Source organism: Brienomyrus brachyistius, chromosome 5 (genome assembly GCF_023856365.1).
Source record: "Brienomyrus brachyistius isolate T26 chromosome 5, BBRACH_0.4, whole genome shotgun sequence".
Classification (NCBI taxonomy): Eukaryota; Metazoa; Chordata; class Actinopteri; order Osteoglossiformes; family Mormyridae; genus Brienomyrus; species Brienomyrus brachyistius.
In genome coordinates, this window is record NC_064537.1 from 38291431 (window position 1) to 38307709 (window position 16279).

Below are 16279 nucleotides of genomic sequence, written 5' to 3' on the forward strand. Positions count from 1 at the left end.
ACAGTAAGCTGTAAATTATGTTGTAATATTACCATTAAGGCTGTTGGCCAGGTTTGTAGGTAGTCTTAACCTAGATCATTTTTAAAACTTTTTATAGTAAGCAACAATTATAAAATAATGGTAATTTTACTTTTTTTGTGTTTGATGTCAACTATAGGGAGATGATAAGCACCTTAAACCCCAGATATCAGTCCCCCAGCCGAGACATGCTCTCAAATACCCTCATACCTGCATGGTATGCAGTTGAAAAAGAAAATGTCAAGAAAGAGTTGCAAGATGTGAGGGATGTGGCTGTGACTGCTGATGGCTGGACCAGCATTGCACAGGACCACTACCTGACAGTGTCAGTTCACTATGTGAGAGAGGGTTCCATGAAAGAGAAGGTCCTACATACAAGGGCGGTATACACATCCCAGACAGGGGACATTGTAGCAGAAGAGATAGGAGATATTCTTGATGAATTCAATATAAAGGACAGAGTAGTTGCTGTGACAGTGGACAATGCAGCAAACATGGATGTAGCAGTAAAAAAGATGAGTATTAAAAAAATTTGCTGCTTTGCTCACACTCTCAATATTGCTGCTCAGAAGCTTTACACAATTACCTCAGTCTCACAGTGGGCAGGAAGGATCCGAGCAATGGTGGTGTGGCTGAAAAGATCCAGCCTGGCTAAACCTGTCCTTAAAGAGAAGCAGCGTATTCTTGGTAGGTAGAAATCAGAATAGATGAACCTTAGTGCAAAACTCTTTGGCCAAATAGTTATTAAAAATCCTTTGCTAAATCATGCAGTAAAAAATTTCTGCAAATAAACAGCCACTTTGATAACCACACACACACACACACACACAAACATGAATTTCTCTTTCTCACTTTAGGTCTTCCAGAACATGCGGTCATCCTTGATGTGAAAACAAGGTGGAATAGCTTATTCCTCATGGTGGAGCGATTCCTGGAGCAGTTCCCTGCCATCCAGGCCACCTCCATGGACCATCGTCTTAAGAAATTAATGGACAAGGACAGGCAAAAACAGTTCTTATTCTAAATGCCATTTTCAGTGTGAACGATTTTGCTCATGAATCTATAGTCCAGCTAATGAATGTGATTATATTTTACAGACTAGTCCTCTTTATTCACTGTGAAGTGGTGCTGGAGTTTATTTAAGATAGGCAGAATCTGACCCAAAGTTGGGCTCATTTCAGCAGAGACGCAGAGGGTTGAAGTGTAAAGTATCTTTGTAACTCCTCCTTCACAAAGACCATCAAGGACACTATCTGGAATGACCTCTCAAAAAGATACCAGGTGTGCAGTGTAATCCTGTTGAATTTGCACTTGTTTTCATTAGAATTATTCAGTGATTGACTCATAGTGTTTTTGTCTTGAAGGATGGCAATATCAGACAGTTTTTGGAGGAGGGCACAGCCTTAGATCCCAGATTCAAGTCAAAAGTGACAAATGAAGTGTGGACCAGACTGGAGGAGGAGCTAATGAAAAGGACCTCAGAACAGGTGTTAATTCATATTGGTAATCTTCTACTCCTCTTGAGTTGTAGATCAATATGTGTAACCTATTTTTGTTATTGAATATAGACTCCAACTGAGCAGATAGAACAGGCACTTGAAGAGAGTAACCAAGATGACAGCTCTGATGAAGACAGTGCATCTGCAACAACACTGCACTGGTAAGAAAATATAAAGAAATCCTATTTTTTCCTATTAGCTTGTTTGCATTTATCTTTATAGAGTTTTATATTTTTCTTTATTTCTTTACTTATTTGTAAATAGAAGAGGCCAAAGCTTTCTGCCCTTGAGGAGCTGTTTGCTGTGGAGGACATGGCTGTTGAAGCAAGAATGCAGGCCACTGTCAGCAGCACTACAGAGAGAATTCAGGCAGAGATAAATAAGTACAGACTGCTTCCGTCTACACTGTCCTCAGTAAGTCCAGTAACCTGGTGGTGGGACATGAAGGATACTCTGCCAATGCTTTCAGAATTGGCATCAAGGTATCTTTGCGTGCAAGCATCATCCACACCCTCAGAGCGTACATTTTCCACTGCTGGGGACATTATCAGCCAGGAGCGGGCTTGTCTGTCTCCTGAAAAAGCAGACATGCTAATTTTTCTGAAGAAGAACTGTTGAGTGATTTCAGGTGATCTTAAAAGGTTAGTTCACCAAAAAATGAAAATTCTGTCACTAATTACTCACCCTAATGTTGTTCCAAACCCATAAGACCTTTGTTTATCTTCAGAACACAAATGCCAATAATTTGGATTTAATCCAAGAGCTTTCTGATCCTCCCATAGATTTACTGGATATGCAGTTTTCAATGCGCAGAAAGGAACCAAAAACATAGTCAAAATAAGTCCATCTGATATGAGTGGTTCAATCATAATTATATGAAGCTGCGAGAATACTTCTGTGTGCAAAGTGAACAAAAATAACTGTATTCAACAATTTATCTATGGGAGGATCAGAAAGCTCTTGGATTAAATCCAAAATATCTTCATTTGTAGATAATTAATGAATTTTAATTTTTGGGTGAACTAAACCTTTAAGCAGCAGTGAACCTCACAAATACTTAAAATTGATTGACTTAAAATGGCTAGAACTTTATTAAAACGGTTTGCACTGATATATTGTGCTAATCACACTTTGTTCATTTTGTGCTTTCGTTCCTTTGTTTATTGGTCTTAGAGATAAGCCTGCTGTGAAAAGTGTCACAAACATCCTGAAAAAATAAAACCAAAGTTTCTCTGAGATTGTGTTATGTAATCTTGTTAAAACACATTTCTTAAAATAAAAGTATCGAAAAAAGTATCGTTCGGAACCGGTATCGAATTCAGGGTATCGGTATCGGTATCTGTATCGAAAATTTTGTAACGATACCCAGCCCTAATCATCCGTCCGTCCACGTCTCCTTGCACCGCGGGTTTCTTCTTTGTCAAAAAGAAGGACGGAGGTCTACGCCCCTGCATTGACTACCGGGCCCTGAATGCTATCACGGTAAAACGAAGAGAACCCCTTCCGCTAATTCCCTCCTCCCTAGAGCTATGAGAGGCACGCGTCTTTTCAAAACTCGACCTTCGTAGTGCCTATAACCTCATCCGAATCCAGGGAGGAGATGAGTGGAAGATGTCGTTCGTCACCAGTAAGGGACAATATGAATATCTCGTTATGCCGTATGGTCTGGCTAATAGTCCCTCTATATTTCAGGCCTTTATGAACCAGGTGTTCAGGGACCTCATTCACCGCAGTGTGGTGGTCTACATTGACGACATACTCATCTACTCGCCAGACCTCCAAGACGTCCGCCAGGTCCTGCAAAGATTAAGAGAGCATCACCTTTACGCTAAGCTCGAGAAATGTGAGTTTCATCAATCTCAGATCCAGTTCCTAGGTTACATCATCGGGCAAGGAGCCGTTGCCAAGGAAGAGAAGAAGGTGGCCGCGATCCGCAGCTTGCTTCCTCCTCGCAACCTGAAGGAACTACAACGCTTCCTGGGATTCGCCAACTTCTATAGACGGTTTATCCGGAACTTCAGCCAGGTGGCAGCGCCTCTCACCTCCTTGACCCGAAGTACAGCCTCCCTTTGGAGCTGGACCTCGGAAGCCGAGACCGCCTTCGGGAGGCTCAAGAGGGCATTCTGCACCGCCCCCGTCCTCGCACAGCCCCGACCCAATCTCCCCTTCGAGGTGGAGGTAGATGCCTCCGAGGCCGGAGTAGGTGCGGTCCTCCTTCAGAGAGACCCCCAAACCGGTAGACGTCACCCCTGCGCCTATTATTCTAAGAAATTAACAGCCGCAGAACACAATTACCCTGTGGCTGAGAGGGAGCTGCTCGCCATCCGTTTGGCATTGGAGGAGTGGAGGCATTGGCTGGAGGGGGCTCGTCACCCGTTTGTGGTTTTCACAGATCACTGCAACCTGGAATACCTGCAGTCGGCCAAACGTCTCTCCGCCCGGCAGGTTCGCTGGGCACAATGGTTCGCCAGGTTCGAGTTCCAGGTCCGCTACCTCCCGGGTAACCGTAACCTGAAAGCAGATGCGCTCTCCCGACAGTTCGACCCGCCAGTGCTGAACGTTTGAAGCCTATCCTTAGCCCAACCTACTTTGCGTCTACCATTACCTGGGACCTGGAGGAGGAATCCGTTGTGAGAGCGAAGTGAGGGCTCCCCCTCCGGGCTGTCCACAGGGGATCCTGTATGTCACACGGAGGCATCGCAGGGCTCTGCTGAATTGAATCCACGCCCAGCGAGGAACTGGACACCCAGGTACTGCCACCACACTACGCTTAGTGTCCCGCCGGTACTGGTGGCCGGGCTGGAGGAAGCAGGTGACTGAGCATGTGGAGTCCTGCCCCGAGTGCGCCTGTGCCAAAAGTTCGCCCCAGGCCCCCGCCGGTCTGCTACATCCCTTACCAGTTCCCTCCCGTCCATGGTCCCACATGGCCATGGACTTCATTACAGACCTCCCACGTTCGGCTGGCCAGACTACTATTCTAACAGTAGTGGATAGATTCTCTAAGATGTGCCGTCTCGTCGCTCTCCCTAAACTGCCTTCAGCCTCCGAGGTAGCCGACGTCCTCGTCCGACATCTCTTCCGTTACTACGGCATACCCGAGGACATCGTAAGTGACCGGGGACCCCAGTTTAACTCTCGGGTCTTCAAAGAAATGTGGCGCAAGCTTGATATCTCTCTCAGCCTGTCGTCCGCGTACCATCCCCAGTCTAACGGTCTAGCCGAGCGGACAAACCAGGAGGTGGCCAAAGCTCTTCGTCTCATATGTCGAACTGATCCGTCCAAATGGTCTACCCACTTGGTATGGGTGGAATACGCCATCAATTCCCGGGTGAGTCCCACCACGCGTATCTCCCCTTTCCAGTGTGTATTAGGTTACCAACCCAAGCTCTTCCCGTGGGACTCCCCGGAGGGACCTGTGCCTCGAGTGGAGAATTGGTACCAGGAGGGCCAACGGACTTGGCAGCAGGTCCAGCAGGTGCTGCGAACCCAGGCCCAGAGAGGAAAGATCCAGGCGGATCGCCGACGCCCAGCGGGGCCCACTTATCGGGTGGGTCAGTTGGTGTGGTTATCAACACGCAATCTACGCATCCCAGGGTGTAAGACGTTGACCGCGTGGTTCCTCGGACCCTTCCGTAACCTGAGGCGAGTGGGACCTGTGGCTTTTCGTTTACAACTCCCTAAAGTATATCGTATCTGCCCTACCTTTCATGCCTCTCTACTGAAACCGGTAAAATTCAGTTCCCTACGGTCCAATGTCCCTCCGCTTGACGATTCCCCAGAGGACGTACCAGAGGAAGACCCGGCCCCGCATGCCCACTCCATCCTGGATTCTCGCCGCCGAAAGGGTCAACTCCAGTATCTGGTCCACTGGGAGGGGGAATCCCCGGAGGACAGTAGCTGGTTGCCAGCCAGCGCAGTTACTGACCCAGAGCTCAAGACCTCCTTTCACCTGTCTCACCCCTCCTGCCCTGCTCTGCGCCCTTGGGGTCGGCCCAGCAAGCGTCTTCGGCCTCCGGGAGGCGGCCGTCGGGGGGGGGGGGGGGGGGGGTACTGTCACGCCCACACAGGCGGACACCACCAGCAGTGGCTCATTATGAGTAATGACCCTAGGCATAAAGCTAGCCAGAAGTCACCAGCCCAGCGCGAAGTATTGCGCTGATGTATAGAAGCCTTGCTAAGCACTTTCTTGTCGATTGTCTCTCCCTGCTACCTAACCCTGCCTGTTTACCTCGTGTTCTCTCCTTACCTCTCTCTCTCTCCCGTTCCAGACCCGTTCCCGCACCTGACCCCTCTACCCTGCCTGCTCCGGCTCGTCCCGTTCCCTTGTGTGTTCCCGTCTCGTGCCTCCTTGTAGGACTGACCCCCCGGCTTACGACCTCCCGGCCCGTTTTTCGACCTTGTCTCTCGCCTATTCCTTCTGGTGCCTCAGTTTGGTTTTCACTAATAAAGCGCCTCTCGGCTTGCATTCTTGGATCCGGCTCTCTCTGTTCTGGTTATCCTGACATGTATGATGAAGTCAGTCATTTTTCATTAAAAAAACAAAACGTTTTAATTACATTGTGAAGGCAATAATACAATGTGAAGTACCAATAGTTGTACAATTGCCTAATTTAAATAAACGTTTCATATTATGGCGAATGTTGTCTAAAAATATTCTTTTTTTTAAGTAACTATCCTAAACACTGCCTTTTAAAAATGTAATGTGGATTGAATACTGATAATTTTTGTATTCTAAATACATACTGCTATTACTAGTATGGGCAGTGGTGTCTTAATGGTTAGGGAAGCGCACTTGTAACTGAAAGGTTGTTGGTTTGAATCCCTGATCAGTAAGGCACCACTGAGGTGCCCTGAGCAAGGTACCGCCCCCAAGCATTGCTCCCCGGGCCCCGAATTAGCTGCCCCTCTGCTATGTCACATATGCGTTAAATGCAGAGGACACTTTTCGTTGTTGTGCACTGCGTGCTGTGATGTGTCAACAATGACCACTGATCACTAAATTCTAATTCTACATCCCTGGTCAGTAGTTACACTTTATTACAGTACATTTTTTCTGAGTATAGTAAAACCTCGGATTGCAAGCACAATTTGTTCCGGAAACGAATTTTGCCATTAGAAATGATAGAAACTCAGATGATTCGTTGTACAACCCCAAAATATTCATATAAAAATGATTAATGCAAAATAAAGATTAAAAGTACATAAAACAAATTAACCTGCATTTTACCTTTGAAAAGAATCGTGGATATTGTGAGGGAGACGAGAGAGAGGAGGGTTATTTTGTAGGATGACTTTCACTATAACGGAATCACTGGTATTGTTACCTTTCATGGTGCACAGAGTGCAGACAAAGGAGCGGGATGTCTGGAATCAGGGAAATACAGGGTTTAATCAAAAGGAAAGGCAAGCAAATACAAACTGACAATACAATAACCGGACTGGGGAAACAAACTGAAACACAGACTAAATACAGAGGACTAATGGCAACAACCAGAAACAGCTGATCATACGGGGATTCCACACGAGGTTAACGAGGGGGCGTGGCACACGGAAGGAGCATGATCAGGGCAGGACAGCTATCTTTTGGCTCACTGGAATCTTTTTCTTTTTGTGCGACAGCCGTTTTTGCCTCCTTTTTGATTTCGCGGAAATGTAGACATCACATTGTCGTTAAGACAACGATTCATCGCTCGCACTGCTACACCCTTATTCGGGTGGTACTTTTCTAATAAAATTTGACTATAGGAGTGAGGCACGCTGACTGAGACTGAGCATGAGACTGAATTTGTGGACGACTACATCGCTCACGTGGCATGGAATTAACACTTCTACTATAATATTCTGCGAAGTTGTGATTGTGGATTAATTCTGATCATGTATGGACTAATCATCTTGAAATTTAGATAAATCGTCCATGTTTCACCCAGAATATTATTGAACTGCACAAACTTGTTATTTTTTACCGATCACCTGCAAAACCTATTTTGTCATAAATACTTTGAGTCTCATAAAAAGAAGCCAGCATGCTTCTATTGTACTATGTTATCGCAAGTAACATCACTCGGACAAAAGGGGCAATTGGAGAACATATTGCCTGAGGGGAAGCGGTGAGCCTGGCCAGCTCATTCCCTGTCCGCATGCAACGCTAAATTTAGTATGAACTCAGTGGTGACAGGAGCTCAGCTGTGGGATAGAGCGTGCATCGCCCGGCACTTTCTCGGGACACTTTCTCGGGACTCGTATTGGTCTCCTGCCAGGACTGAAAGGGGCTCCCCAGTCCGTGTGTGAAGGTGGGTGATGATGGCACGTCTGAATGTAAATAGTTTTGCAGCTGCTTATGCGTTTCATTGATAATTGGGATTATCACTACTCGTAACAATAATTCACATTTTCTATATTTTATTGCTTCTTTTGTATAAATATTTGTTTGTATGATATATACCATTTTATATCCCTTGTAGTACGAGGTTATTTTGCATTGCATTGTAAAGGCGCAGGCGACCGACGAGGTGGAGCTGGGGGATCTGCAGACGACCGACAAGGTGTCAGAGGTGGGACTGTAGGCACCCAACGAGTCACCACAGGGGTCACCACATGCGACCGCTGAGCAGGAGCCAGGAGAAACGAATGCAACCGCCGGGTAGAAGCAAGGGAGACCAAAGGCAAACCTGGAGGGCAGGGTGGGCGCAGGTGTCCTCTCCCTCTGCAGAACGCTGAGAGATGGCGAAGCAGTGGGGGGATGAACCGCAGGTGCAGGTGAAGCGGCGGGGAGACGAGCTTCGGGCACAGATGAGGTAAACACTGCTGGGTCGAGGATCAGGAGGGGCTCCTCCCAACTGCTAATAGATAAGTCATTAGGCTTGTTTGAGTATGGATATTCTTGACTCTACATTTCAAAATTGTGAAGAAAGACAGCAATTCAGATCGTAGATTGTGTGTCAGATTTACTATTTACTATAGTAATCATCCATCCATCCATCCATTTTCCAAACCGCTTATCCTATTGGGTCGCGGGGGGGTCCGGAGCCTATCCCGGAAGCAATGGGCACGAGGCAGGGAACAACCCAGGATGGGGGGCCAGCCCATCGCAGGGCACACTCAAACACCATTCACTCACACATGCACACCTATGGGCAATTTAGCGACTTCAATCAGCCTCAGCATGTTTTTGGACTGTGGGGGGAAACCGGAGTACCCGGAGGAAACCCCACGACGACATAGGGAGAACATGCAAACTCCACACACATGTGACCCAGGCGGAGACTCGAACCCGGGTCCCAGAGGTGTGAGGCAACAGTGCTAACCACTGCACCACCATGCCGCCCCGTTATAGTAATCATTTACTATGATTTTTTTGGGAAGATCACACCATTCCAGACTAATGTCCATATTCCAAATAAAATGAATAGACTATTGGTTCTCCCAGACCACAGACAAAAGCTGTCATCCAGGTGGGCATTGAGGATACCAGAATTGGAATTTTTACTGTCAAGTACAGTGACTCAAGTGAAGCAGAATGTAGGAATACATTTAATATCTATTAATTTAATATCGCCACCAATATGTACTGAAATTAATAACATTTTAATTCGGGTCATAGGGGTTATAGTCACAGGTGCGGACAGAGCCATGGGCATAGGCAAAGGAGCCTCGGGCATAGCAGCTGCAGGTGGAGGAGGCTGAGGGGCCTCGGGCGTAGCTGCAGCAGGCGGAGGTGGAGGAAGCGCCTCGGGTGTAGTGGCTACAGCAGGCAGAGGCAGCGACTCGGGCAGAGCTGCTGCAGCAGGCGGTGGCGGGACAGGCAGAACAGGCGCCGCACAAACGGCCGTTGCCCCTTTAAGAGTTCTGGGTTTGCATGGGATAGCGTCCCTTACTGCGCTGGCCCCTTTGTTGGCCAGCCGCTCCACCCGGAAGTTGTACCGCTCCAGGGGTGGCGGTAGCTCCGCGGCGGCTAGGAAAATTGCCATCGGAAAATTGCCGCTTCTGCTTTCGAAATCCAACGCGACCGGGTCCTCCTGGACGTCGGGCTGGTTTAGCCAATAATATACCTCGTGCAGCAGATTGAGACACCGGTCCTCGGTCTGCTGCAAGTTTCTTCTCTTGAGTTGGTCATTCTGTCAGGGTTCGTGGGTCTCGATGGGCAGACAGGCGGGCAGGAAGCAGGCAAGGATGAGGCAGGCAGGCGGAAGACGGGGAAAACTGGGGATTTATTAGGGAGACCAGGTAAACAGCGACGAGGAAATATCTGACTGCGACTAACATTAACGACTGACAACAGGCAGGTCAAGACGTGGACTCAGACAAGCCCGGGGCGAAAATAATAGGACACAGCTGGGCAAGATTGGTTAAGCACACATGGATAATCAGGGGGGCGTGGCACACACGAGGATCATACGAGCCGGGCATGACAAAAACGCTCTAAGCATTTTGACAGCAAGAATCAAGGAATAACGCGGTTAATTCTTGTTTAAATGAGCGCATGCCCTCTTGCTCTCTCTCCTGCAGCGCATGTACGTAGAGACACAGTATTCTCTTTAAAGAGTCGATTCGTTGTGTCAAGCAGCTGTCAAATTGGAAACAAAATGGTGCCTAACAGCGACATTTTTGCCACATTTTCTTATCGCACGAACGGCAGGTGGGTGGTGTAGAATCGGCCAACGGGCAAGAATTTAGGACAGATTTAAGTCTTTTTGTTATAGCGCTATTTTAAATTAATATGAATGTGATATGAAACGCTGGAACTGGTTGTTCAGATTATTCATAATGGAAATGGGGGTGCAGTTTGCGCCAATATCACTTTTTAATTTAAGTAAAATTATTGAGCAAATGAAAATTTCATCTGATCCAACAGACACATTTCCTCCTCTTCTTATTAGAGAGACAATTGAGACTACAGGTTCCAGCATATTTGAGATTATGAACTGTAGCCTTGCCTCAGGTGTTGTGCCAAGGAAATTGAAGCATGCTGTTGTACAGCCGTTGATTAAAAAACCTAACTTAGACACTTCAATCCTTTCTTACTACAGACCCATCTCAAAACTTCCTTTTTTATCTAAAGTTCTTGAGAAACTTGTGCTTCAACAACTGCAGTCTTTTCTAGATACACATAACATCCTGGAACCTCTCCAGTCTGGTTTGAAAGTCCTCCACAGCACTGAATCAACATTGCTTAAGGTTATTAATGATCTCTTACTAGCTACTGACTCTGGAGATTCTGCTATCCTTATCCTTCTTGATCTCATCGCTGCATTTGACACTGTAGATCATGCCATATTAATCTCCCATTTGAAGCACTATGTTGGTATCAGAGGGACTGCTCTGAAATGGTTTAGGTCATACCTGGCAGACAGACGTTTTTCTGGCTGCCTAGATGGATCTGTATCCCCCTCTGCACCTCTCCCCTGTGCTGTTCCTCAAGGGTCCATTCTGGGGTCTATACTTTTTTCCCTTTACATGCTCCCATTGGGATCCATTCTTAGAAAATATAATATCTCTTTCCATTGCTATGCAGATGATAGCAATGATACGCGATGATACGCAAATTTACATGCCATTAAAACGTAATAACTCCCACTCTTTTATAAGTTTACTTGACTGTCTGGAGGACATTAAAGCCTGGATGGATGATTTTTTAATCTTTAATGCACACAAAACCGAGGTTCTTGTCTTTCGGCCCAGTTCTGCCTGTCATGCATATGTAGACCTAGGCCACCTAGAACCATATGTGAAAGACACAGGCAAAAACCTTGGCTTAATTTTGGACTCTAATTTTAAAATGGAGAAACAAATTAACACAGTTGTAAAGTCTAGCTTTTTCCAATTAAGGCTTATATCCAAGGTTAAACGCTTCCTATCATTTAAAAATTTTGAGAGGGTTATACATGCCTTTGTTTCATCCTGTTTAGACTACTGCAAAGCCCTGTATGCGGGCATTAGTTGCTCCTCCTTATCCCATCTTCAACTAGTACAGAATGCTGCAGCCCGCCTTCTAACCAGAACGTGAAGGTGTGAGCATATTACACTTATGTTCGCAGCCCTTCATAAGAACATAAGAACATAAGAACTATACAAACGAGAGGAGGCCATTCGGCCCATCAAGCTCGCTTGGGGAGAACTAAACTAATAGCTCAGAGTCGTTAAAATCTTATCTAGCTCTGATTTAAAGGAACCCAAGGATTCAGCTTGCACTACATTATCAGGAAGGCTATTCCATACTCTGACTACACGCTGCGTAAAGAAGTGCTTCCTTAAATCCAGCTTGAAATGTTCTCCCGCTAATTTCCACCTATGGCCACGAGTTCGTGTATTTAAACTAATGCTGAAGTAACTATTTGGTTGAACAGCATCCAAACCTGTTAGAATCTTATATACCTGGATCATGTCCCCCCTCAGTCTCCTTTGCTTGAGACTGAACAGATTTAGCTCAAGTAACTGTTCCTCGTATGGCATTCCTCTAAGACCAGGAATCATTTTTGTGGCCCTACGCTGCACCTTTTCTAAGGCCACAATGTCCTTTTTAAGATATGGTGACCAAACCTGCACACAATATTCTAGGTGAGGTCTCACCAAGGAATTGTATAATCTTAGCATTACCTCCCTTGACTTAAACTCCACACACTTGGAGATATACCCCAACATCCTATTGGCCTTTTTTATTGCTTCCCCACACTGGCGAGAATGGGACATGGAAGCATCAACATACACACCAAGGTCTTTCTCATGATCAGCTACCTTTATTTCAGTGACACCCATGAAATACCTGTACTTTATATTTCTGCTCCTTAGATGGAGTACCTTACATTTATCGACGTTAAATTTCATCTGCCAGGTATCGGCCCAGTCACTAATTAAATCAAGATCCCGCTGTAGCTGCTGAGCCACTAATTCAGTATCTGCTACACCACCCAACTTGGTGTCATTGGCTCCCTGTCCATTATAGGATTCATTTCAGAATTCTTTTATTCATTTTCAAATCTGTACATGGTCTGGCGCCTTCATATATATCGGGTCTATTGAAAGTTCATACACCATCCAGGGCTCTTAGGTCAGCTGACCAACTCCGCCTAGTCATTCCTCCCTCTAGACTAAAAGCAGAGGAGATCGGGCCTTTGCAGTGATTGCACCTAAGCTGTGGAACGCGCTGCCACTGCACATACGCCTGGCTCCTTCGTTGGCTGTTTTTAAATCTCGTCTTAAAACTCATTTTTATGCCCTGGCATTCAATTCAGCTTGAATGTGTTATTTATTTATTTATTTTTGTATGTTATCCTTTCTGTTTGTCTATCAGGTCGTATTTTCTTGCTTGTCCAGCACTTTGGTCAGCTGTTATTGTTGTTTTTAAAGTGCTTTACAAATAGACTTGACAAGGGTGATCAATGATGTCATCCTCAGCCACAGTCGTAGCAGACATACTAAGTCGCTGGTTTATAAGGGTCTCTTCCTGGTATTCTATAATTTTATCTAGTTTCATCAAAACTTTAGTTTAATCTAGTACTTAAACAGCATCAGTCTCCTCCAGTGCAAGAACCTGGTCTTTGATAAACCTCAGGCCAGGGCCCCCAAGTCTTATGAAAGGTCTTTAAGGACCCCCGAATGGCTGTTAGGGAAATGAGGAAACAGCTTTTGCACAAAGTGTCTGCTTTGAAATAAATGAAACAGATGTTTCTTTGTCAGGTTATGCTTGACTGATTGTGACCTGCAAAGACTCCCTCCTCATATAAACTATTAATAGTGTTGAGCCAATTTTCTTCTGACCATTTAAGAAAGACTGCTAAAGTTTTTTATACCTTTAAACATTAACAAAAGCCCTTAATGTCTTTTCTTCAAAATTTACAAGCCTATTTTGTCTGATTTTTCTCAATAAGACTCGTGAACGACTAAGTTAGTATGTATAACAGCTCCCAAAGTTCTTCATTTGGTACAGAAAACATACGCCCGACAGATGTTGACGTTTATTCCGTCTTTATTCTTCTAGACATCGTGAAAAACTATAAAATAAACATATTACTAAATTCCTGCATTGCATTTAATCTTACAAGACATTCTAAAAGATCCATATTACCGCTAAACAGCAGCTCATGCATCACCGCAATTCCAAACAACTTTTCAATACAAAACAACAAGTAAATACAATAAATAGAAATTACCGTGTGCGCCTTCTGACCAAATGCTTAGGAGTTATTACAGATCCTGCCGTGACAAGCCGACAAACCACAAGTCGACTTCATGAATCTCCCAGCATGCATTTACTCCTACCCGATTCCGTCACCTGACCATGTATTCAAGGGTTAACATGGACCAATTAAACAGTCAGCAGAGGGCACTGACATACATTTCACAGTATACATTTTACATTAAATCAAACCAGCAAAAGGTGATTATAAAATAACCGTCTTAGCGACAGTTACAGTATGTTTTGGGGTCTGATATACTTTCACAGACCTAAAGTTAAACTCTAAAACCCCAGAGTGTGTGTGTGTGTTTGTGCACATGAGCATGAACAAACATTTACTGAAAAAAGTGTGTTTATTAAAATGACTAAGTGTATATTCTGTCAAAGTTTTTCTTTAAAAAAAAAAAAAAAAGGACCAGCGGTTAAATGGGACGCTATAGTCACTGTCTGGTCTTGCAGTATTGTGGATGACCGCTGACACTGCTGAATTTGTACTATGTTTCATTAACTACATATCAAGGAGGCTGCAGCTCAGTTACCATTGTCAGCTTAACATGGTACTTCAGCAAGCATCTCAAATCAAGCTTGTAGATGATAAAAGCAGGGCCCGTGGGAACACCTTGTAGGATGTCTTACACTTACTGAAGAATGTGTTTATTAAAACAACTAAGGCATTATTCTTTAAAGTTTTTAATGTGTATTTGCTGCATGATGCTAAATGCAGCTTACTAGTTCCTATTAAATGTAATTAAATAATCATGTCCACCTTCTTTAAAATAACAAAGATATATCCTGAATTCTTACACCCCTGCCTGATTCCACAGTTCCCTACACCCCCCTATCCTTCCATGGCTTGTGAGATAAGAAAAGCACACTTCTGCCTGCCTGGTCGGTCATTTCAAGCCGTTACTTAGGTTCTTCCTCAAATCTTGTTGCCTAAATGACTTATATCACACACATACTAATTTAAAATTTCGCTATAAAAAAACGATCCTTATACATTTTAAGAAAGAACTTAAACTATATATGTCAGGGGCCTTTTGATTGAGTTTCATTATAAAACTCTAAAGGCCCTCCCTTGGGGGATTCTTGTGTGCATATCCGATACAGCTGAAGTTTGTATAGTATACCTTTAAACATTAGCAAAAACAGTTGTCTTTTCTTTAAAATTTACAAGTCTATTTCTGTCTGTTTTTTCGCGATAAGTTAGTGAACGACTAAGTTAGTATGTTTTGGGGGTCTGAATACACATCGTAGTCCTATACTTTCACAGACCTAAAGCCCCTGACCACCGGTGCATGTGTGTTTGTGCACATGAGCATGAACAAACATTTACTGATAAAAGCGTGTTTATTAAAATAAAGTCTTTATCCTGTTAAAAAAATTTTTAATGTGTTTTTGATACTTGTTACTAAATGCTGCTTAATAGTTCCTATCCGGTGCAGCTCCCCCAGAGACAGTTGCTAGTCCATATAATGCTAAACCATATAATTTCGCACCTAAAACACTATGACAGGGCTTTTGCAGTTAGAAAATAACACATTTGTTTAAAATAACACATTGATAAACACGACACATGTTTTTTATCCCTTCAATTATTAAAATAACTAAGGTATTATTCTGCAATTTTTTTTTATGTTTTTGAAGTATATAGCTAAATACTGCTCACTATAGTTCCTACCTGGGGCTACGGTGCCAGCTCTGGTTCGAACATACTCCTTGCGGTGTATTGTTTTATGAAATCTGCTTGAAAACTTTGTCAGTTACCTTCCATATTGGAATCTTGAAGCTGTTCTTGATGTATGTTGCTAAATACCGCTCACTAGTTCCTACAGCTATTAAATGTAATTAAATAAACCAGGAGCATCTTATTTAAAATAAAACTAACAAAATACAACTAAATTGTTTTACTCCTTAAATCTTATTGGTTTAAAATTTTATACTAATTTGTCATACAACCGTTTAAATTAAGGCACTTTATCCCGCTGATTAAACAATTGTAGTTAGATACTTTACCCAATGCCCCAGACCGGCAGCGGGGCATCCGGGCCTATGCCAGAGCCCCAGAGCTATTAGAGATCGACTTTTATTTAAATTAGAAATATATTATTTTATACTGCGACGATTTTGCTTGTTTCACACGTCAATGCAAGAATGACGACAACACCGGATAGATTCTGTGATTGTGTCCAGTGGCGGTACAACAAACCGTCCCAGACAACAAGGTTACTCCACTGGGAAACTAGTGCCTTTAGTTCCTGGTCAGCACTGGAGACATTTGCCCAAACTGGATGCCGATCAGCCTGCACCCACTGCAAAACTTGGCCCAGGTTACTGTCTCTGTCCTGTGCAATCCTCAGCTGCTGCACGCTCAGCTCTCTGGCACCCTCCATACGCGCCGCTCATACTGCTGCATGTTGTATTCTATCATCAGCAGCAGCTCTGCCTTTCACCTCCGTCCTCTCAAAGTATTCACATTCCCCTTCCGTGCATGGACGTCAGGACAAAGCATCAGCGTTCCCGTGCAGGTGACCGGCACGGTGCCGAATCTCAAAGTCGAAGGTCTGGAGAATCTCCAGCCGGCGAGCTA

The 16279-nt window shown here is 44.5% G+C and overlaps 1 long non-coding RNA gene across 1 annotated transcript; it reads left to right on the forward strand.

Annotated features, from left to right (window-relative positions):
- The first annotated feature begins 1220 nt into the window (after positions 1-1220).
- LOC125742454 (uncharacterized) lies at positions 1221-2737 on the forward strand. Its single transcript, XR_007398114.1, has 4 exons — positions 1221-1299; positions 1383-1505; positions 1587-1678; positions 1782-2737. It is a non-coding gene; the product is annotated as an uncharacterized LOC125742454 (long non-coding RNA).
- Positions 2738-16279: the final 13542 nt, after the last annotated feature.